The following is a 6873-nucleotide window of genomic DNA, read 5'->3' as shown; positions in this document are numbered from 1 at the left end:
CTCTGGCAGATCTCAGGGCATAAAGAGGATTAGTTGATTCATGAAAGCCATTGTAAAAGAAAGGTTGCATCAGAGGATGGGCATTATTTAGGGAATTTGAACAAATGCACAAGCCCAAACAAATGAGAAATTAAAGCTTGAAGAAGAGTAGTCTGATTCAATTTCAACATCTGTTTAACAAGAGTGTAAATTGTGTTAAGTATCTGTCACGGTTTCGGCCGAGGCTGCCTCTCTCCCTTGTTCGGGCAGGCTTCGGCGTTCGTCGTCTCCGGAATTCTAGCTGCCACCGATTTATGTTTTCATGTTCGTTTGCTTTTGTCTGTTTGTGTCACACCTGTTTCTGTTTTACGTGATTAGTATCCTATAAGTTTCTCGTTGTGTTTGTCTTGTGTTGTGTGTGATTGTTTTCGTCAGTGTTGTGTTTGCTCGGTTGAGCATATTTCTCTCCACTGCGCTGGAGCTCGTTTGCACTTGTTTCGTGCACTACATATTTTGTCGCACCTGTTTTGTGCGCATTTTGCCTACACGCCTTTGGCGTAGTTTAGCTGTTGGGCTTTGTTGCCCTGTTGCCTGTGTTTGGGTCGGAATACAGCTTTTGGAACCTACCGTCTGCGTCCTGCATCTGATTTCCTACACCACACCTACACACGCCCTGACAGAATCACACACCACCCATGGAATCAGCAGGAGCAGAAGCAGCCCAGACAAGACTGGAAGCCCAGGTTCGGGATCAGCAGGAGCAACTCCTGCAGATGGGGAACGCCCTGCAGGAGGTTATTTCCACACTCCGAGGCTGGGGTTCGCCTCCACCACCGCCCGCCCAGCCAGCACCATCGGTCAGCCCGCCCGTTCCAGCACCGGAACATCGAGGAGTCCGTCTATCTCTCCCGAGGGCTTACGACGGGACAGCGGCTGGGTGTCAGGGGTTCTTGCTCCAGGTCGAGCTGTACCTGGCCACAGTCCATCCGGCACCGTCAGGGCATGAGAGCGTGTCCGCCCTAATCTCCTGCCTGGCCGGTAAAGCGTTGGAGTGGGCCAACGCAGAGTGGAGGAAGATCGACGCCACGACCATCACCTACACCGAGTTCTCCCGCCGCTTTAGGGCGGTGTTCGACCATCCCCCGGAGGGGAAAGCGGCGGGGGAGCGTCTGGTCTTCCTTAGGCAGGGGAGGAGGAGTGCCCAGGAATTCGCACTCGAATTCCGTACTCTAGCGGCAGATGCAGGGTGGAATGATCGGGCCCTCATCGATCTCTACCGATGTAGCCTCAGAGAGGACGTCCGTCGGGAGCTGGCCTGTCGGGACGCCAGTCTCACTTTCGACCAGCTGGTCGACATGTCAATTAGGTTGGATAACCTATTGGCTACCCGCGGACGTCCTGAGGGGGGTCCGTCCATTCCATCCTCCAGCGCACCCGAGCCGTGTCCTATGGAGCTCGGGGGCGCTGGCGCTAGAGGTAGGAGGAGTCGGCAGAGTGGGGGGTCCATCCACTGCACCAACTGTGGTCGGGGAGGACACACCGCGGCTAGGTGCTGGGGATGGCCTCCTCGGGGAGATGACGACAGGTCCCGCACTGGGGATTCCCTCCAGGTGAGTAGGCGCCCCACTCACCCAGAGCTCACTGTTGCCCATTTTTGTATGCCTGTGTGTTTTCCGCAGGTGGCACCTCATTCCCAGTGTAAGGCGCTGGTAGATTCAGGCGCGGCTGGGAATTTCATTGATAAGAAGTTTTGTTTAGAGTTAGGGTTTCCCCTTCTCCCTGTGGAAGTTCCTTTTCCCGTTCACGCCCTAGATAGTCGTCCGTTGGGTACGGGCTTAATCAGGGAGGTCACGGCGCCACTTAGGATGTGTGCGCAGGGGAGTCATCAGGAGATAATACAACTGTTTCTGATTGACTCTCCTGCGTATCCGGTGGTGCTGGGCATGCCCTGGTTAAGTACCCATAACCCCGTTATTTCGTGGCAGGAGAGGGCTCTGAAGGAGTGGTCTGCTCAGTGTGTGGGTAGATGTTTGGGCGTTTCCTTAGGGGCTACCTCGGTGGAAAGTCCAAACCAGGTGCCCGCATTGCACATTCCACCTGAGTATGGGGATCTGGCTATCGCGTTTAGTAAGGCGAGGGCGACGCGATTGCCACCCCATAGGCAGGGGGATTGTGCGATAGACCTTCAGGCAGGAGCTGCGCTCCCACGGAGTCATGTGTATCCTCTGTCTCAGGAGGAGAAGAAAGCTATGGAGGTTTACATAGACGAATCACTGAGACAAGGATACATACGGCCGTCCACTTCCCCCGCGTCCTCGAGTTTCTTTTTCGTGAAGAAGAAGGATGGGGGGTTGCGTCCGTGCATCGACTACCGTGGTCTCAATCAGATTACGGTGAAGTATAGTTATCCACTCCCGCTGATTGCGACCATGACTGAGTCGTTGCATGGGGCGCGTTTCTTCACGAAATTAGATCTCAGGAGCGCGTACAACTTGGTGCGCATCAGGAAGGATGATGAATGGAAAACAGCCTTTAGTACCACCTCGGGCCATTACGAGTATCTCGTCATGCCATACGGGTTGATGAATGCTCCGTCAGTGTTCCAATCATTCGTGGATGAGATCTTCAGGGACATGCAGGGACAGGGAGTGGTGGTGTACATAGATGACATCCTCGTGTACTCACCTACCCGTGTCGAGCATGTGGCCCTGGTGCGCAGAGTGTTGCGGAGGCTGGTGGAGCACGACCTGTATGTGAAGGCAGAGAAGTGTCTGTTTTTCCAGGAGTCGATTTCCTTCTTGGGGTATCAGTTGTCTGCGTCAGGGGTGGAGATGGAGGTAGACCGAGTGTCAGCCGTGAGTAATTGGCAAACACCAACCACTGTGAAAGAGGTGCAGCAGTTTTTGGGGTTTGCGAATTACTACCGGAGGTTTATCCGGGGTTTTGGGCAGGTGGCAGCTCCCATCACGTCTCTCTTAAAGGGGGGCCCGGTGCGTCTGCAGTGGTCAGTCGAGGCGGACAGGGCTTTTAAGAAGCTGAAGGACCTGTTCACCTCGGCTCCGGTGCTGGCGCATCCGGATCCCTCCTTACCATTTCAGGTAGAGGTGGACGCGTCTGAAGCCGGTATTGGCGCCGTGCTGTCCCAACGGTCAGGCGCGCCACCTAAACTCCGCCCCGTTGCCTTCTATTCCAAGAAGCTCAGCCCGGCGGAGCGAAATTATGACGTAGGGGACAGGGAGCTGTTAGCTGTGGTCCAAGCCCTTAAGGTGTGGAGGCACTGGCTTGAGGGGGCTCAACACCCTTTCCTCATTTTGACGGACCACCGTAACCTGGAGTACATCCGGGCAGCGAGGAGGCTGAACCCTCGACAGGCTAGATGGAGTATGTTTTTGACCCGTTTCTCTTTTAAGATCACCTACATCCCTGGGTCACAAAACGGTAAGGCAGATGCACTGTCTCGGCGGTATGACGGGGAGGAGAGGTCCGTGGAGCCCACTCCCATACTGCCGGAGTCGTGTCTAGTGGCACCGGTGGTGTGGGAGCTCGATTCTGAGCTCGAGCGGGCATTACGCACCGACCCTAGTCCACCACAATGCCCGGAGGGTCGGAAGTATGTTCCGCTCGAGTGTCGGGATCGATTGATCTATTGGGCTCACACGTCACCCTCCTCTGGACATCCGGGTATCGGCCGGACAGTGCACTGTCTTAGTGCCAAATATTGGTGGCCTACGTTGGCCAGGGATGTGAGGGTTTATGTTTCCTCCTGCTCGGTGTGCGCCCAGTGTAAGGCGCCTAGACATCTGCCTAGGGGTAAGTTACTACCCCTGCCCGTTCCACAACGACCATGGTCCCACCTCTCGGTGGATTTTATAACTGACCTTCCCCTCTCTCAAGGGAATACTACACTCCTGGTCGTTGTGGATCGGTTCTCTAAGGCCTGTCGTTTGCTCCCCATGCCGGGTCTTCCTACTGCCCTACAAACCGCCGAAGCACTATTCACTCATGTGTTCCGGCACTACGGGGTGCCCGAGGACATTGTGGCTGACCGGGGTCCCCAATTCACCTCCAGAGTCTGGAGAGCTTTTATGGAGCGGTTGGGGGTCTCGGTGAGTCTCACCTCGGGTTACCACCCGGAGAGTAATGGGCAGGTGGAACGCGTAAACCAGGATGTGGGCAGGTTTCTCAGAACATACTGCAGGGACCGGCCGGAGGAGTGGGCGAGATATGTGCCCTGGGCTGAGATGGCACAGAACTCTCTTCGCCACTCCTCCACCCAACTAACCCCTTTTCAGTGTGTTTTAGGGTACCAGCCGGTTCTGGCACCATGGCATGAGAGCCAGATCGAGGCCCCCGCTGTGGATGAGTGGGTGCGGCGCTCGGAGGAGACGTGGAACGCTGCACACGTCCATCTGCAGCGTGCCATACGTCGACAGAAGACGAGCGCCGACCTACACCGCAGTGAGGGGCCTGTGTACGCACCTGGAGATCGAGTCTGGCTCTCTGCCAGAAACCTGCCCCTCCGCCTGCCCTGTCGGAAACTGGGTCGGCGGTTTGTAGGGCCATTTAAAGTCCTGAGAAGGTTGAACGAGGTTTGTTATAGATTACAGTTGCCAGTGGAGTATAAATGTATTAACCCCTCGTTCCATGTGTCCCTTCTCAGGCCGGTGGTAGCAGGCCCGCTCCAAGAACATGAGATCTTGGAGACCCCCCCGCCCCCGTTGGACATCGAGGGGGCACCGGCGTACACCGTGAGATCCATCTTGGATTCTAGACGTCGGAGAGGGGGTCTTCAGTATCTAGTGGAGTGGGAGGGGTACGGTCCGGAGGAGCGGTGCTGGGTGCCGAGGAGAGACATCTTGGACCCGTCGCTCCTGACGGAATTCCATCGGGGGTATCCGACGCGCCCTGCGCCGCGGCCTCCGGGTCGTCCCCAAGGCCGGAGTCGGCGCGCGTCTGGAGCCGCGCGTCAAGGGGGGGGTACTGTCACGGTTTCGGCCGAGGCTGCCTCTCTCCCTTGTTCGGGCAGGCTTCGGCGTTCGTCGTCTCCGGAATTCTAGCTGCCACCGATTTATGTTTTCATGTTCGTTTGCTTTTGTCTGTTTGTGTCACACCTGTTTCTGTTTTACGTGATTAGTATCCTATAAGTTTCTCGTTGTGTTTGTCTTGTGTTGTGTGTGATTGTTTTCGTCAGTGTTGTGTTTGCTCGGTTGAGCATATTTCTCTCCACTGCGCTGGAGCTCGTTTGCACTTGTTTCGTGCACTACATATTTTGTCGCACCTGTTTTGTGCGCATTTTGCCTACACGCCTTTGGCGTAGTTTAGCTGTTGGGCTTTGTTGCCCTGTTGCCTGTGTTTGGGTCGGAATACAGCTTTTGGAACCTACCGTCTGCGTCCTGCATCTGATTTCCTACACCACACCTACACACGCCCTGACAGTATCAGAGAAATGTAAATTTACAGCTACAGTATATATTTTAAACTGGTGATTTATAACCTTCTCTTTGATGCACTGTCATTGTATTAACTCACCATAAGACTCTTTTGAGAGACTGGCATCCATAATAAATATTACAACTTACAACCATTGTTGCAACTGTACAATATCATGTATGCAGACATCATACTCTGAATAGGGCAACAAGGCTTCAGAACTACTGCAAAAGACAATGAATATGCACGCATATTTATATGATGCCAACTACATATCATATCAGCCCAAAAAAATAGTCCAACAAGTATCAATGCATATTCAATTGAACAGACACAGCTCTGAAAATGTGTGGCAATGTTGAAAAAACAGAGAAGTTTATATCTCAATGAGTCTCCTGGCTGTAAACCAGAAGCACTATTCGAAAAGTGCATGTAGCCCTTTCCTGCAGTAAAATGACCTAGTGGCCTCATGGGTGGAATGTTATTAATATTTCTCATAATTTCATAATTAATAAACTTTGTTCTTTTTTTTTACACTGAAAATGTGGTGTTTATATGTCAAATGGTTTTGCTATATTTCAGTCTTTTGTGATGTATATAAAGTGTAATATTGGGATGTAAACTCAAAATTGAATACATTTCAACTCTATATCTGACATGGTACAGGTGTCTTATTTTTTTAAAGCTCATAACCATGTGTGTGAGGTGTATACTTTTGTTTCAAGGTAGATTTGTTTAAGACTACCAAGAAACAATCTGTGTGACCCTGATTTAGCACACTGCAGTAAAAACACATCCAAAATAACTTAGTTTTCCTCCCCGTAGGGATGTTTTATAAATTCATGACAACACTGCGTCTATGTGTTCCCTCCCATCGTCCTCCATATCTGACGTCCTCCAGACGCGCCTCTGGACAGATTGTGTTTTGAATGACAGATGAGAGGAAATTATTCATTTATCAGACAGGGCCCAGGCTGTAATCCCAGGTGCCCTGGTGATCAGACGGCTGATATTACACATCCTCCCCTGGCTGACGGTGGAAGCTGTTAATAGGCCTGTCAATAGATGTGCAGCGGCCCAGCAAATCTCAACCTCTTCTATAGGTTATCTTTCCTCCCTCCATCCCTCCCCGACTTCTCTTGATGACAGCAAACAAGCTGGCTGCCTTTGAAAAGTGGACGTCCTGTTCTTAAAGACTGGTCATCCATGCCACCTAATTCAAACGTCAGTTCAAATAGCTGAGTGAAAGGTAGACAGTTTGGAATGAGGTGTAGCCTTTCAGGACTATAATGGTTTTGTTGGAAGTGGAAATATGTGTTTGCACCCCTAGAGTGAGGATTTTCTTTAGCTTTCTACAGCATTGTCTGTGTGAATACTGGACCAGTTTTATACATAGAAAATGATTACTATGAACAGGCAGGTAATTTCAGAGCAGAAGTAACAGGAAGTTATGTGGACAACGTG

The sequence above is a fragment of the Coregonus lavaretus genome (genome assembly GCF_964263955.1).
Source record: "Coregonus lavaretus genome assembly, chromosome: 8".
Lineage (NCBI taxonomy): Eukaryota > Metazoa > Chordata > Actinopteri > Salmoniformes > Salmonidae > Coregonus > Coregonus lavaretus.
Note: the sequence above shows the minus strand (reverse complement) of the source record.